Raw genomic sequence first — 18426 nt, 5'->3', positions numbered from 1 at the left:
TGACTGTAATGTTCTTTCACCATTGACACCGACAACGGATGAGCAAGTTCGATCTGACTACTTAGCCCATGTTTTTGGAACCAATGAGGGGAAAAATGTTAATCAATTATTCTTTGCTCCTTATAATGACAAGTAAGTTTAGTTTCTTTTTATTTTTTTTTATAGATCTGAGTTATGTTAAATCCTCAAATTTTAACTAATCCCATTACGATATATTTATTTTACAATATGTCTAGTCTGCATTGGACGTTAGCGGTGATTAGTCCATGGAATGGGTTGGTGTATTGGTCAGATCCACTTGGAGCAGAAAACGAAATCAACTCATTTGCACAAAAAATCATCAATGAGTATGTACTACTAAAATATTCACTTGGTTAACTTCTTGTGTTTTTTTTATTATCTAATCAAAATTAATGCAACCGTGCAATCTTGAAATGATTTTGTAGGGGAATAGTTAAATTCAGCATGAAGCATCGAAAAGATATCAAGAAAATAAAAAAGAATCCAAAAATAGGGTGGAAGCAACCACGTGTAAGTCATTATTATTTTTAGCATATTTCATACCTAGTAGTGTAAAATCAGATCCAAAACTGTTTTAATGGTTATTTTTTTTGTATCAGTGTCCTCTACAATCTGCATACACAAAGCACTGTGGTTACTTTGTATGTCGCTATATGCTGGACATTATACAAACCAGAGTATTATGGATTTCTGAGCAGGTATTTTCAACATACATGTCATTTAAGTTGTTATTCTTTGTGTATGCAGTTATTTGTAAAGCATATAATGTGCCATAAGCTTCTTTTTTCATTTTTTTTCTTGTGATGTTATCGATTTATGTGCCATTTATCTTATGACATTATGGTAAATTGGTAGCATTGCTGGTTTTGTGTTAAATTTTCAGTTACAACTAAGGCTACTACTAAGATGTTACAACTTTTCTGAATGAATTTCTCTTTTGCTCCCCTCTAGCTATTTAAGTCTCTTCTAACATACTACATGTAACTAGCCTTAATTACTAATAACAACTACATTTGTCTTCTTCCCTTGGTGCCAAAAGAAAGCTCTGAAAAGTGAATCTGTTCTGATTACATGTCCCCTGCTGCTGGCTGTTGTTGTTTCTTGTCTTGTGGTATGCTCGGCCTGTTTGTGTTGCTTATTCCCTCCTGAACTTGCTGCCTTCTCCTGTGATATGTGTGTACAATAGGCGGCCTAGAAGTCCTAACTTGTAAAATTCTAGAGTGCTCAGGCTGCTTGTCTTAGAACAGAAGCTGTAACTTTTATACAGTGACCATCGTGCTTGCATGTTCTCAATCTCATGCAATTAGCTTCTGAACGTTATTTCACTAGTAAGATTTTCTGCTTTGGTTTAATCCTTTCTGATTTGTTGAACTAATTGTCAGTACGTAATTAATGGAAACTAGTAAAGTACTACCTAATTTTGGACTGAGAAATTTGTTTGTTGATAATATGCTAATAGCTCTATATTTTGGATTTAAGTAAGAAAGTAGGCAAAGTAGCTCTTTAGCTCAATTGTAAATGGATGTAATCTAATTTGTTGTTATTTCATAACTTTATGTTCTAGATTTTTCCCAAAGATCCTTGCACATATTCTTCAGAAGAAATTGACGAGATTAGAGACTTATGGATTCAATATGTTCTTGATCACGAGGAGCCGGAAGAACCTTAGTGATTGGTGATTACAGCATGAATACTGTTAGTCTTGATACTTGAAAAATCTCTACATTTTGTATTTTGATACATTGGCAATTAGCTATTACTGTGTACATATATTAGTACTGTGTTGGATATATATAGTTTGATATATATATATGCCTTCTATTTTGGAGTACACATTTATTTGTATATTATATATATATTTGAATGTTATTTGTATATAATATATTAGCAGGTTCAAGGATTATTTTTCTTGCAATTTAATAATATTGAGCAGGATATATATACAGGATTATTTTTGGTGATTACAGTACAGGTTGGATTTAAAAAAAAAAAAAAAAAAAAAAAAAAAAAAACAGGAATCATTTGGCGCAAAAATTTAATGCAGCATGCAGGTAGCTAGGATTTAAAATTTTGATTATTCGAAAGAAAAAAAAAATTTTAAAAAAAAAAAATTTACCCATTTGAGACCCGTTATCATACATGCATGGTCTTTACACAAACATTGTATATTCTTTTTAAAAAAAAGAGAGACCGCCTAACTGAGAAAGTGGTCCAAGTTATTTCAAAAAGAGAGACCGCCTAAGTAAAAAAAGTGGTCTTAGTTTGGTGTACAAGAGACCGCTTTTCTGACAAAAACGGTCTCTTATGCTTCTACAATTTCAAAATATCAACCACCCAAAGAGACCGTTTTTGTCAGAAAAGCGGTCTCTGGTATAGCAGCTTAAGACCGCCTCTTTACAAGCGGTCTCTTAGCCAAAGAGACCACTGAGCTAGAGACCGCCTCGAAAGCAGTCTCTTTGGCCTTTTTCAACTGGTCTCTTTGGCCTTTTTTGTAGTAGTGTTAGGTTTAATGGAAGATAAGAAGATGTTAATTGCTAATGTTGAGCACTTAAGGGTGAAGATGAATGAAGCAAAGGACTATGCAAGGAAGATGCAGACAAAGTATTTGATGCTGAAGATGAAAAGGGAAAAGGGGAGGGTTTCTGTAGGGTTTAAGTGTGAAGTGTGGGTGTTTATTGCATTAGTAGTAGTGTGTGTTTCTGTTTTTGTGATTAGCAAAATTGTCAATTAGTTATTAGTTGGAATAATAATACTACTCTATGTATTGAATTATATGAATGAATGAGAAATTATGTTATGCTATGTACCTTAATGTTTCTTGTTTGATATTTCCATTTGTTTTGCTCTAACTTGATTCTGCAATGCTTGGGTTGAAATAGTTTGTTGCTGTAGGGAGTTCTGTTCAGGCTGAGACTGTGATACAGGGTACTCTTGTGAAAAAGAGTAAATGGTTTGTTCCCCTTCATAGTCAAAATAGAAATCTGCTGGTCTTTGTTGATTTGGCTTAGGATTGGTGCATTGCTGTAAACAATGAGTAAAAATTTAGTTATACATATTATGGAAAGCAGAAAATTGTAACAAAATAATCAATTAGGTTCACAATACTCACAGTTGCAATCCTCTGAAATCCATTGGGATAGGTGTACACTCCAACACCTCTGTTGTGCATAGGGATAGAAGTGTTTTTGCTTGCAGTTGCAGTAGCTTCACTGTAAACTGGTTTGATGCAAGACCTTTTGTTATGGCCTGGAAGTCCACATGTTGTGCACTGTTGTTGTTTCCCTTTCTTTGACGTAGGGAAAATGTAGGTCGTTTTCTAATCTCCCCTAGATCCAAACAAATTTATAATCACTTAACAAACCTAATACGAGTATAAGGTAAGTCAAGGGTCGAACCCAAAGGAATGAGTAGGAGAAAGTTATAGCCTAGGGTCAAGCTACTTCGAAGATTGTAAGATGAAATGAATTGCAACTAAGGTATCAAATAGCTGAACTAAACAAAGAAAATCAATATGCTAAACACTAGGGATATGGGTTCCACATGCAAGCTCAACGATCATGTTAATCGATGGATGACTCGATTGATTCAAACATTGCAAAGGACAAACAATAGTTGCAATTAATAGAATCCTAAAGCTATATCCTATAAGCCAAGCTAGGGTTCACTAAGAATGACTAACAAGGAAAATCACAATCAAATTCAACTAATTAAAGCAATTCTCAAATCAAGGGTTCATGTCATTGAAATTTGCTATGCAATCTAGATTAATCATATAGGTTGATCACTCCTAATCAAATTAATCACATACACAACTATGTTAACCAATTTAATTGCAACAATTCAATCAACCAAGAATCATCAACTAGCAATAATCATCAATCAAGCATGCTTCCCCTTCTCCCTAGCTACTAATCTACTCACAAATCATGGTGGAATTGAAAAACAAAACAAATTGAATCACAAACATCATCATTTCAAGCTTAATCAAAGAGAAAATCAAACATTCAACAAATTCTCAAACCAAAGATCAACAATCAAATCAAACATTCAAGAATTAAAGGAAATAGCAAGCAAAAGTAAGTTCAAAGGAAGAAATTCTCACAAACTTTCATTGATTGAAGATGAAATCCAAGCTCAAAGATGAAATTGAAGTACAAAACATGTAATCTCAAGTTTCTCTCTCTACTTTCTCTCTCTACTAATTTTGGAAATAAGTCTCAAGTACATATAAAATCGTCAACCCCTAAAAAAGGAAAAGTCAAGGGTATTTATAATAAATCGAGCGAAAGGAATCGGAGCAGGCCCGTGCGCACGCACCATCTGGCCGTGCGCACGCACAGCAGGGTCTGCGCACACGCACAGAGGGGCCTGCGCATGCGCACCCCTGCTATGGTGTTGCGTGTGCTCGGCTCCCCTTGCTCGCTCGTAGATCCTTGCGCCAAGCCTTTGCTCCTAGCGCTCTCGTGCATCCCCATTGTCGGTGCTCTCGAGGTGATGCCCGTGAGGAGGGCTGCCTTTGATCTTCAAATATTTGCACATTCCCGACCTAAACTCAATGAGAAAATATCCGTAAGAGAGAGGCAAATAAGATCTCAAAACTTCACTTGCAAGAATTCAAATAAAAGTAAGAGAGAAAGCAAAAAGAATAGAAACTAAACTAAAATAGCTAAATAAGAACAAAAATCATGAAAAACTCATAAAAGTGAACGAAAAACCAAAATGAGCTATAAATACGGAAAATAAAAGAAAACTAGAAAGATTATAAGAAAATAAAGCGAGAAAATATAGAAAAAGGAATCAAAAACTACTCTAATGAGCGCCATAAATGACGCTCATCAATGGTAGCTTCACTGTGAACTGCTTCTTCCCTTGAAGAAGAAGCATTGCAATGCTGTTCTATTGGTGCATTCTTACAAGACCTTTTGTTATGACCACTAAGTCCACATGTTGTGCATTGTTGAGGCAACCCTGTCTTTCTTACCTTCCCTTTGGCAGTGACTTCTCCTACCCCTTGCCTTCTATTTTTCTTAGGTCTGTGGTTTACTGTTTTAAGGGGTGGTGCAGAGATTGTCTGATCTGAATTGGGCCATTGAGTGGCTCTAACAAGTACTGGTATGCCAATGCATAAGTTGACCTTTTGAAGTAGTCATTCACATAGGCTTCAGGCTGCTCACCTTTATTCCATATGGCAACAATTGAATGCTTGCATGGTATACCACTCAATTGCCATGCATTGCAGCTGCACGTCCTACAGGCTAAGTTGACAACATACTTAGTTTGTGTTGCCCCTTCCCTTACACCATAACAAAATCCACCATCCCAAAATGCAGTCCACCCTCTGGCCTAAATCTTGTGTTTCTCTAATTGTTGTTGAATTCTAGGACATAGTGACATGTCAACTTCTTTCATCATATCCCTCTTTCTGTGAAGTCTTTCCATTAAACTCTCTCTGATGTCTTCCAACATTGTTATGATTAGTTTATGTCTGAATTTCAATATGAATTCATTAAACACTTCACTCATATTGTTGTCCACACTATCACAACAAGACATAGGTGTGTAAAAAGCTCTGCACCACTTTTTGTAATTCCTCTTCATAAGGTCTTCAGCAGCATCATCTGATAGTTCTCTAATTTTTCCCTTAATCCTTGCAAGGAAATCATTCTTAGTGTTGCTTTTGGCTATCATCTAGAACTGTTTCCTAAACTCAAGGCTTTTCCCAAACACACCTCTGAAATTGCAGTACACATGTCGTCTTGCACACACCCTTGTTTCTTCTTGAAGGAAAACTTCAGCTACTGCCCCAATTAATCCTTTTTGCTAATCAGACATAATTGTATACCCTGCACCTTCAGCACTACCCAAGTCTGTTCTTAAAATAGTCAAAAACCAACTCCAAGTGTCTGCACTCTCAACCCCCACTACTACCCAAGCTAATGGGAACATTTGGTTGTTCCCATCTCTCCCAACTACTACCAAAAGCTAGCCCCCATAAGGGCCTTTTAAAAAACACCCATCCAGTGAGATAAATGGCATACATCCACTTAAAAAAACCCTTCCTTAAAGCTTCAAAGAAAATGTAGATCTTGTCAAACACTTCACCATTCAACTTCAACTTTACACTGTTTCCCCTGTTACTTCTCAACATCTCCTGTGCATACCTAGGTAGCAGACTATATTTTTCCTTATACTCACCAAGTATAAGACCTTGCCCTCTCTTCCTAGCTCTAAAAGTCATGTATTTACTAATTCTGACTCCCCAATCCAACCAAACAGACTCCATTATATCATGTAACCTCATGTAGGGGTTTACTTTAAGCTGATTCTGGTAGGTGTTTTTTGCAAGCCAAGAAGATGACATGGACTTCACCTTGTGAGTTCTACCACATGTATGTTCACTGACATATGATTTCACAAAAAAATAATGTTTGTCTTTAGTCCATGAAGCCCAAATCCTCCATTGGCAACCTTTACTACTGTGCTCACACTCAACCCCCACTCTACTCTTGTCATTCTTAGTGAAAGGCATGTTCCTACCTTGAGAGACACAGTAGTACCTAAGGGCCATTTTAAATTCAGATGGGTTGACAAATTTTTGCCCAGGATAAAAGTCAGATTTACTGTGTTGAGTATGGTTGGGTTTAACTCCATTGTACTTGTTAGTGCTTGGTGGAACAAGATACCCACAATCTCCCTCCTCATCTGATTTCACAGGACTGTCAAGGTCACTAAATCCCTCAAAATCACTACCAATATCAACTACACCTTTTGATGCAGCAACCTTTTTCAACATCTCTAACTCCTCTTCATAAGATTTTTCATTTCTTTTATTGTTAGCTATCTCAGACCTGGCTTTCACAAGTTCTTCATCCTCCTCGTCTGTACCTTCTATGTCATAGTCTATATATGGTTCACTATGCCTAGGAATATGGTAACTATGGGGAATATTTCAAGCATTACCCCAAACTTGAACCCCATTGTGATCATACACTTAAGCATGGTGGCGTCCAAAGGGAAGGAAGCTAGAGCAAAAGAGTCGCCAACAAGTTTTAGGAACTTGTAAATCGTTCACAGGGTGAAGGTTACACCCCTTAACGATCCATGAGATCGTCAACTCCAATAGGTCTGGAATCATGACTAGTGTTCGGGGATGAAGGTACAAATCCAACCTAAAAGAGATAGAACCTGCCCTAATAATAGGCCTCTACTTTATTTTTCTCGTATTCATGTGCGCTTTCTGACTAACATGCAATTAGGTTTACCCTAAACCTGTTTATCTATGTTGGTTGAATTTAATGCACAAACAAACTATTATTGGCGATCACTTGAATTATAATCATATTAGCCTAAACAAGATTATTAATTATCTTATTAAGCGTGACTACAAGTACAAATTCCCTTTAAACATGCATAAAAGGCATGATCAAGCAATAACAAATAATAATATATATCAAGCAACATAATAACAATCATCATAATTATAATCATAATAACAATCATAATTAAAATAATCATGTTAAAGCATAATATTATTAGCAAGATCCTAGGCATGATACTAACAAGATTAATAACAAACCCTAGCATGTCACTAAACAATAAAAATCAAAGCTTTAGCCCTAACATGATACTAACATGATATTGATATGATTTTAGAAAGCATAGAAAGCACCCTAAACATGATACTAGAAAGCAATAATAACATCATAACATGATGCTAGGAATTAATAAATAACAAACATGATTTCTACAAGAATAGAGCAATAAGACTACATACTTTGATGTCTTTTATCTCTTTCTAATAACAAAATACACGCGTTAGTAACTTCAAGGAAAATATAAAATCAAACAATTAAATTAAATAATTGAAATAGAGATTAGGGACCAAACCCTCAGAAATTATAACCTTTCACGTCTAGGGCGAAGGCAACTTCAAACTTGGCTAAGTGTGTCTAGATCTTGTGAATGAGGAATTTTGAGTGAGGGAAGGTTTAGAAAAGGAAGAGTGAGAAGAAAAGCTTCTAGCTTTAGAGAGAGAAAAAGAGAGATTGATGATTGTTGATTGTAGATGATTGAAAAAAAGGGAGATATGACCTCTATTTATAGGAAAAAAGAGAGTCCAAGAATAAGAAAAGAATCCGAATTCGAATCGAAATAAAACTCGTCGGTCAGCAGTTTTTGCGAATTTTGTTTTTATCATAACTTTTGATCCAGAAGTTCAAATAAGTCATATAATATGTCGTTGGAAAGCTCTTGAAGTATAATTTCAAACCCAATTTGAATCAAATTAAAATATTTTGTAGATAAAAATATATGGCCGAAATAGTGGGATGGTGTCAGTTTTGGATAGAGTTTCGTGTTCCTTTCATATCTTTTTCGTTATAGCTCGGAATTAATATTATAATATATCATTGGAAAGATAATTTCAATATCTATCCAACCATATAAAATTTGGATAAAAATTATGAGGCACGAAAATAATATCTGACTTTCTTTGAACATCTTTTAATTCGAATAGAATCAGGACTTAAAAAAGGAAAGTTTTATTCAATTTCAAACTCTTTGATCTTATCTTTTCAAAAAGGATAATTAAGATCTTTTAGAAACTCATAAAAGCTTCTAATTAAATCCTAATTAGTTTAGGAATAGGATTAAACCTTTGGACCCTCCACATGATCATTGGGTCATAGGTAAAATCCGGTTTGGGCCCGGTTTAGTATTTTGGCCATAACTTCCTCATTATTCATCGGAATTTGGCTTATAATATATCGTTGGAAAGGTCTTTTCAAACCCCATCCAACTACACTATCATTGGACCCTTATCATGGACCAAACTAAACTGGACTGGACGTTTTCATAAAACAGGATGAGAAAAGAAATATTTTCAAAACAGAAAGAAGAGATATTTTAATAAAAACATCCTCATCACTAGACTTTTCACACTTTCGCTTTGTTCGATAATCAAATGACATGAAAGGTATTCATCACTGGGTTTGGTTTTGGGGAGACACAATTGGGTGTCTACAGTAACCATCAGTCAATGGATCAAAGTCATACTCTCCTTGAAATAACCCCAGCAGACCACTTCTATTCCCCATATTATGAATCACAGGCCTATTGGTTTTAGCATGTTCAGCATATATGTGTATTAGTTTGTATTCCATGAGTAAAGCCAAGAAAGGATCACATTGTTGCTTTCAAATCCCAAGTATCTTATGCCACTATTAAAATCCTTCTTGGGATCCAAGAGGTGGACCTTAACAATGTCATCATACCCCAACCCAGCTAGTAACTATTTGACATAGGCTCCATCAACATTCTCAGGTATATTATCAAACACATTAATTCTCTCACCCAAATATGAAGCATCACTACCAATTTTCCAACACCCACCATGATGAACAACCAAACATGCATTCAACTCCATGTTCAATCTGAGATTATTACCATTAATGCACAGAATTAAAAACATCACAAATTATAGAGCTCAGCATAAATAATCAAACAAAATAACTAGTAACAAACTTCAATTTCATATATATAGGCCTTGTTTGGCAATTGGCTGCTGGCTGTTGGCTGTTGGATGGTTTGATTGGCTGGTTTGACTGGCTGTTTGTATTAGCTTTTTTGTTGGCTGTTTGACTTTTTATTAGTCTAAAAACATGTTTGGTAAAATTGGTTGTTGGATGTTATTAGTAACTTAGGTAGCTAAAAGCTACTCCAAGTAGCTTTTTCATTTGGCTTAAAAGCTAGCTTTTTAGCTGGCTGAAAAAGCCAATAACCAAACACAAATTTTGAATGTTTGACCAAATGAAAAAGCCAAAAGTCAATCAAAAATCCAATGAAAAGCCATTTACCAAACAGGCCCATAATCAATTTCATTCTTTACAAAAGTGTTGTGATTGATATGACAATGTGTTACAATTTCACTCACATTGTCATCTACAATCACAAACATTGCAGATCAAAAGTAATGTTTAGTTCATTTCCTCCTAAGCATAAAAACTACACAAATCTGATTTGAATCATAAGGCCAGCAAGCAAAAAACATCATGGCAAAAAACCTACAACTTTACCCAAAAAACTACACCTACCCCTACCCCAATCCTTGTAGGCGCCGTTTAAAGTGCTTGGCACTCATAGGAAGTGGGAATTGACGTATACGATTAGGGACAAATAAAGTAGGGAGCTGCCAACAAGTTTTTAAGGAACTTGTAAACCGTTCACGGATCATAAAAGGCAACCACAATTAAGGGACAACGATAGGCAACAACGATTGACCCGTGAAGGTTACACCCCATTCATAATTTGGAACCATGAAAGGAGGATTGGGATGATGGTACGAAGTGAGTCATGGAGTCACATTCGCCCATATTGGCCTCTACTCGATTCTTATAGTGAAAAGTTATTCCTGCGATCTCAAAGGCATACAAACAAAATATTCAATTCGCTCCAAACTATTATTAGGTTAAATTGGCTGAATATTAATGCAACACATAATTCTAAAATATTGTGATCACTTTGATTAAATAACAAGATCAAAAAGGAACCTAAATCGGTTGTCCAAATTATCTTATTAGGCGTGATTTCCAATTACATATCTCTTTAAACATGCAATATGGTGATCAATAATAATAGAATAAACATTAATATTGGAAGCAATTTACCAATAATATCGTTAGTCAAATCAAATATAAATAAATCTAATCATGATACTAGCAATATTAAAATAAAATAAGTAATTAAAATAATTAATTACTCACATTTCGCGCGCTCCTTTAAATTGCTACATCATGAATAAACTGTTAGTAACTTCAATAAAAGTATAAATCAAATGGAATTAAATTAAATTAAAAGTAGAGTTGATTTGGTCCAAACCCTCAGTTAATTCTACCTTTCACACCTTGGTTTAAGGACGGAACCTCAGGTGTTGTATGGACTCCTTGGAGTGCTTAAGGAAAGAATGATGTAATTAGGAATATAGGTTTAAGGCTTGGAGTATGAGAGAGAGAAGAAAATGATTTTTGGTGTAGAAGAGAGGAAGATAGAATGATTTGGTGATCAAGCTTGTTGATGATTGAAAAATGGGTGATATGACTTCTATTTATAAAGAAAAAAGAAGGGTCGAATAATTAAAATCCGAGTTCGAACCGGAATAAAACTCTCGCTATAGGCAGCAGTTTTTGCAGTTTTTGTTTTTATCATATCTTTTGATCCAGAAATCGGAATAAGATAAATAATATGTCGTTGGAAAGATATTGAAGTCTACTGTCTAATCCAATTAAAATCAGATTAAAATCATTTGTATAATAAAATATATGGCTGAAATAGTAGGACGGTGTCAGTTTTGGATAGAGTTTCGTATTTCTTTTATATCTTTTTCGTTATACCTCGGAATTAATATTATAATATATCATTGAAAATATAATTTCAAGGGTTATTCAACCATGTAAGATTTAGATAAAAAAAAATGAGTCACGAAAATCATATCTGACTATCTTTGTACGTCTTTCAATTCGAATAAAATTAGGACTTTCAAAAAAAGGAGTTTCATTCAATTTCAAACGCTTTAATCTTATCTTTTCAAAAAGGATAATTAATATCTTTTAGAAACTTATAGAAACTTCCAATTAATCCTAATTGGTTTAGGAATGGGATTAAATCCTTTGGACCTTCCACATGATCATTGGGTCGTAGGTAAGGTGGGCTTAGGTTCGGTTTAGGCTCAGTTTAGTATTTTGACCATAACTTATTCGTATAACTCAGATTTGGGCTTATAATATATCGTTGGAAAGCTCTTTTCAAACCCTATCCAACTATTTAATCACTGGACCCAGATTATGGACTAAAATAAACTGGTCTAAACATTTTTATAAAAAGGACACGAAATGAATGATTTTAAGGGACACGAAATGAATTATTTTGGGTTTAAAGGCACGAAAAAGAGGAAAATAAGTTATGGTTGGGGAAATGGGCTAGGAATTGGGATGGTTTATGAAATTTATTGGGATTGAATATGGGTTTAAGCACTCCAAGATTAAATACTCAACCCGACCAATAATGGCGGTAAAAGGTTGTTCATCATCGGGTTAGGTTTCGGGGAGACATTTTTAGGTGTCTACAATCCCTTATCAACAATCTTCTTCCCCAAGAACCCATCACAATAATCCCACCACTCCCCAGACATTCCTGACCAGAACTCAGACTCCTCACTATCAACCAGAGAGTCCAAGGCCCACTTCTTGGTGGAAGTGTCAAGGGTAACTGTTGAAGGTTCCCAAGGCCTCTTGTACCACATCCTCCTCCACTCCTTGCAAACCAGCTTCACCTTCTTACCATCCCAGGAATCTAGTCTTGGAAAGACATTCCTGCACATAATATCCTCCATGGACAACACAGGATGGGTATGGTCAAGTCCATGACGAGAAATCTTCCTCCAACCCCTGCACACACTTGTAATGCACTCACTATCCGCAGGGTCTCTCAGACGAGAGAAAACGTGCACAGTCAACACTTCAGCCATGGACAAGACTGGGTGAAGTTCATCAAGGTCGGCCATGGTTTATCCTAAGTAATAAAAACCAACAGTGAGCGACCATACAAGCAATTCAAAACATCCCCTGTTGTTTACACTATTAAAAAATGATTTTCTAGGGTTTAATTTCAACATCAAAGTCAAAATTCAGTTTAATTTGTATCATCTAACCACCAAACACAAACTTAAATCCACATTAAAAACCAAAATCAACAAATTAGACTACAAAAATCAACTGATCATCAAGCCACGAGTAAACCCTAACAATACCCATAAAATTTTCAACCCAATTTCTCGAAAAAAAAAAACAACCATAGTAAAAGACTAAGCAATGTACCTTGCAAATATGTTGAATCGACTCGAAAACGAACCTGCAAATGCTCAATCGCCTTCTTTGAGGCTTTGAAAATGGAGTAATTTTCTTATAGAACAAGGGAGAGGAAATGAAAAGGCGCCAAGCTTTTTAGGGAGAAATGACTTTTTTTTAATACTGACTTAACTTAAGTCACTCATTTTGTGCGCTTTCCCACGTAATTTAACCTCGGTTTACCCTAACTAAGGTTAATTCTAACTCAATTAACCATACTAACCTAAGGCAGCTTGTAATTGGACCGTGTGTCAAACTTACCCCTAATGTTTACTGTTTAAATGAAGCGTACAGAATAAGCTTCGCAAATATTGATTAACTACGCCACATCACAATTGCAGGTCCCTAATGTTTGACGTTTGAGTTCCAAATCGGCAAACGTTTCCCTCATGTTTGATGTTTTAAATCCAAATCATCAAACGTTTCCCTCACGTTTGTCCCAGTCAGCATTTAGACCCACCCTTAGTGGTGGTTGAGGGACTAAATTCAACCATTTCAAACATTAGGGACTAAATCAAACAAACCCCAAACATATAGGACCATTTGTATACTTTACTCTGTTATAATGGTTATTCAATCAGTGTTTTATAGATAAGGGTTACTTAGATGTTACACAGTTAGTATTACAGGGGTTACTCGGTCAATTTTATAAGGGTTACTATGTCCGGCTAGATGGTGTGGTTAGTCGCTTATAAAATGCATTGTTATTTAATTTATTTTAAAAAAAATATTAGAGAATCGGTAAAGATAAGTTTTAATCAGTAAAATTAATTTTAGTTTGGTAAGGTGGTAAAAAAACAATTTTTAGAAATAAGGCTTTAATTTTAATTTTCACTTATTTTGTAAACTCTTCATTGACAAAATTAAAAAAAATTAAAAAAAAATTTGGATATAAAATTACTCCATCCATTTCGTAATAATCACAACAGTTAGGAGGGCACAAAGTTGTAAGAAAATTATAGGATGGCCTAAAGGGGAATATTATAATGTAAAGTATGTTACTGGTGGGTACTTAACAAATAAAGAAGTATTACAATTATTACAAACACTTTAAAAAGAAAAATATTACGATTATTATTAAATGGAGGGATTAAACGATTTGAAATTTAGTAACATAAAAAGGGGCAAAAATATCATTAAAAATTATTAAATGGAGGGATTAAACGATTTGAAATTTAGTAACATAAAAAGGGGCAAAAATATCATTAAAAAAAATTTTAATGGGAAAAATAAATTGAACATGAAAACAAATTAAATTAGGTAATTTGTGGAATTTGTCAAAAAAATAAATAAAAAAAAAAGTTGGTCTAAATGTCGCCAGATATATATTGCATTTTTACTAAATTGTGGCTTAGGTTCCTTTTTTAACAATTTATCGCCGGAGTTATTTTTTTCCCCAAATTGTCGTTGGGGTTTTTTTTTTCTACTAGTTTGGTCAATTGGCCAAAGCCTCGGCAATCATTAAAAATCATAGTTGCGCTACAAAATCACAATTCTAAGAATGAATGTTACAAAACCTATGATAATTTACAATTTAGCTGTAAAAGAGTTAAATTCCGAAGATTATGCTTTTTTTTGTTCATACACACATACACATGACTGCAATTTTTATAAATTGACAACTAAATTAAGGAAATTTTAGATTTTAACACCTCACAATAACCCGAAAATGGTTTTTAAAACCCCTATAAAAAAAGAAAAAATTATTTTAACACCACACAAATTTCCAAAAATTGGGTATTACCACCACTTAACGGTTTTCGTTAAAAAATTCCGTTAAGTGTGGTCCACAGTGACACATATCACTATTTTATTTGTTTAAAAAAAATTTTAAAAAAATAAAAAACCTAAAACTACCCCAGCCCCACCACCGCCCTCCCCCAACCCACCCGCTGTCGACGTCCGGCGTCCCAGAGAATCTCCCGGGGCCGGCGACCCCACCCCCACCGCCCTTTCCCCTACCTACGCACCCCACCCCTTCCCTTTCCTCACTTTCGTTTCCTGACCCCTACCCCGAAACCACCCCCGTTCCCCGGAAATGCCCCTCCTCCCCTTCCTCCTCCCCCGTAAACGCTCTCCCTCTCCTTTTTTCCCCCTTCCTTAATCGATTTCCTACCACCCCAAACGAAACCCTAAAACCCGTTTAGGGTGATTTTGGGGTGGTGGTCGGGAAACGAAAATGGGGAAAGGGATGGGGTGGGGTGCGTATGTGGGGGAAAGGCTAGTTGGGATGGGGTCGCCGGCAACGGGCGTTACTCTAGGATGCCAGACACCGACAGGGGTGGGTTAGGGGAGGGCAGTGGTGGCGTGATGGTGGGGCTGGGGTGGCTGGGGTAGTTTTAGGTTTTTTAATTTTTTTAAAAATTTTTCTTTTTTTTTTTAATTTTTCTTTTTTTTTGGCTAATAATAAAGTGACACGTGTCTGTATGGCCCCACTTAACGGATTCCTAAACGGAATCATTAAGTGGTGGTGATACCCATTTTTTGGAAATTTGTGTGGTGTTAAAATAATTTTTTTTTTTTTATGGGGGTGTTAAAAACCATTTTCGGGTTTTTGTGAGGTGTTAAAATCTAAAATTTCCCTACATTAATTAAGAGATGGTTTTGTGTAGAATGGACTCACGTGAGTCCGTTTTATAATGCACACATTCATCCCCCGCCCACTGCCACTGCTTAGTCCACTATCGACGGCCGGCGACCCTCCTCTTCCTATCCCGACGCCGGTGACCCTCCCCCACCTAAGTAATTTACTCATAGCACCTTCATACTAGAACGACTCTCCTCCGACTTATAAACCCATCGCCCATCAAACATGTTGCACTTCTTTCCAACTTTTTTTGTTGAATTATGAATGTCATTGAGAATAACATCAGCAAGGGCTCGATTTGGGATAGTGGTAGCGAATTGATTGTGGGGGTTGAGGATGTGGCCGTTTGGTTTGCTTGTGGTTGATGGATTATGGGGCTATGAGCTGCAAAGTGGTGGCTACACGTGGCTGTGAATTGAGAGTTGGTGGAACGCTGCTGCTGTTAGGTGCGTGAGGGAAGGTGGAGATGGCTGGGCTGCGATAGATGGGTGAGGTTTGTGGCTGATTTGGGTGGTAATTTGGGCGGTCAAATGGTGAATGGTGGTTCGGTATTGTGGGATGCAGGGGATGACTGTGGTGATTATATGGTGGTGCAATACTGAATAATATCACCTATTATCAAACAAAAAGTATCTAATACCTGACGAATATAATCTATTATCAAACAAAATAAATCTAATACCTAACCATACTAACATATTATCAAACAAAAGAAATCTAATACCTGACCAATATAACGTATTATCAAACAAAACAAATCTAATATCTGACTTTTATTATCTAATTTCTTACACTTATAATCTAATATCTGATAATTATAATTTAATATCTGATCATTATTATCTAATTTCTGACAGTTAAATTTTTTTTTCCTGTTTGTATGATTGAACTTACGTGAGTCTGTTCTACACAATACTTTCCATTAACTAAAGTTTTGGAAAATGATACCAACACCTGTATCAATACTCTTTGTGATTTATTTTGTAAAATGATACCAAAACTAAAATCAAATTCATAAATGAGTATTTGCACCAATTAATTGTTGGCGTAATAATTGGGATTACACTTGGTGAAGAGAATTGCGTGTTTGATCCCCCACAATAACAATTGGGAGGGGATTGGAATTTAACCATTCACAATTGTTAATTGAGCCAAAGGGTGAACCGAGTATAACACCAAAAAAACAAAAACAAAAAAAAAAAAAAAAAAACGAAGTAAAGGAGTATTTGCACCATAAAAAAATAAAATAAAATAAAAAAAACAGAAAAAAAAAAAAAAAAAAAAAAAAAAAGTTGCAATTTTATGATAAAGCCAATGAGCATGTTGCTACATAAAATTAAAATTAATTATTAGTCTTCCCCAAATTTTAAGCTAATGCAACTATTAATTTCACTACTAAGAAAAATTTATCAAAAAAAAACCTTTTAAATACACCATTTTGTGAAAAAAAAAAAAAAAAAAAAAAAAAGCACCTTTGCTTTTTTGGCAAAAGGAAACCCGATTTTTAACATTTTGGCAAAAGAAATCTTATGTGGTTAACCTATAAATTTTTTTTTAATGCAAAATTAATTTCTTCTAATTAGCTAGACAATACAACCTAATATCTCTACTTCACTTAATTACCTTTAATTTTCTTCAAATTACCCTCTATCTCTAACTTAAAAATTTAATATAAATTAAAGTTAATTCATATTAAAAAAAATAAAAATAAAAAAAAAAACAAAAACCACCACCCCCACCACCAGCCAACCACCCCCTCTCTTGGAAGCAACCCCTTCCCCAATAGAGTCACCGCCTTGAACCCCCCACCATCGGCAACCCACCTCCACCAGTGGCCAAGACCTCCTCTGGCATTATTTTGTCTTCAACAAAAAAATTTCACAATCGGGTTTTCTTTTAGCCAAAATGTTTAAAATAGGGTTTTCTTTTGCAAAATCTTTTAAAAGGTTTTTTTCCTCAAAATGGTGCATCTAATTTTTTTTTTTAAACAAATTTTTCTACTAATAATATATGTATGGTTTTTAATGTGAAATGGAAAGTCCAAATAATTCTTATTAATTGAAAATTAAATATCAGTATTAAGTTTTTGTTGACTTAAAACCATAATAGCTCTACAAAGTTACAATCTTTTGCAACAGCTTAAAACATTGACATTAAAAACAATAGATTATTTTAGTAGAGAGCAGTAAGTTAGGCCCTATTTGGTTCAACTTATTTGTAATTATTTAAGAAAAAATAAGTTCACATCAGATAATCGTTTTAAATACAGTTTTTTATTGCTAAATATTTTTAATTTCTTAATAAAAAAAATTATGAAAATTACATATTAATAAAATACACATTATAACGAATCTAACAAGACCTCACTTGATATATTTTTTCCTTATAAATTATTGTACACTTAAGGTCAAAGTTTGGTCAAATCTGACAATCAGATGAAACCAGATCAGATAAATTCAAATAAGCAAAAATAAAATTAATTGAACAAGCTTTTGGTGTTGTTCTAAGGAAGTGGTAACTGTTCTAGTACACAAACAAAGTAGTTGGGGTTTAAGGGGTATTTTGAACGCATGCTTTTTTCTTTACTGGAGAAAGGGCTTGGCATTTTACTCTTTGTTGTGGGGTTGTCAAGGATTGGCCGGCCATACGGAAAGGGAAGTCAATGGAGCTTTTTCTTTTTAGGGGTTTCACATCACATTAGATAGTATATTGTATATACTCCCCCTTCATGCATGCACAAACGGTAGGAGGAACGATTCTCCCTCAAAAGAAATGAAAGGGTCATAGAGGTGATCATTGGGCGGGTCGGGCCAGATTCGGGCCAGGCCAAGGCTTAAAAGTTTAGCCCATTTTACGGGCCGGGCCAAACAATTTGTGCCCAAACCCTCCAGTTGTTGAAGGCTAGTCTCGAGACCAGGT

General features: G+C 35.1%; 1 long non-coding RNA gene across 1 annotated transcript; it reads left to right on the top strand.

Moving 5' to 3' along the window:
* Positions 1–428: 428 nt before the first annotated feature.
* On the top strand, positions 429–1722 carry LOC145568918 (uncharacterized). Its single transcript, XR_014096014.1, has 3 exons — positions 429–531; positions 621–719; positions 1586–1722. It is a non-coding gene; the product is annotated as an uncharacterized LOC145568918 (long non-coding RNA).
* Positions 1723–18426: the final 16704 nt, after the last annotated feature.

Source organism: Chenopodium album, chromosome 11 (genome assembly GCF_948465745.1).
Source record: "Chenopodium album chromosome 11, dcCheAlbu1.1, whole genome shotgun sequence".
NCBI classification, from domain to species: Eukaryota; Viridiplantae; Streptophyta; class Magnoliopsida; order Caryophyllales; family Amaranthaceae; genus Chenopodium; species Chenopodium album.
Note: the sequence above shows the minus strand (reverse complement) of the source record. Positions and strands in the feature narration are given on the sequence as shown.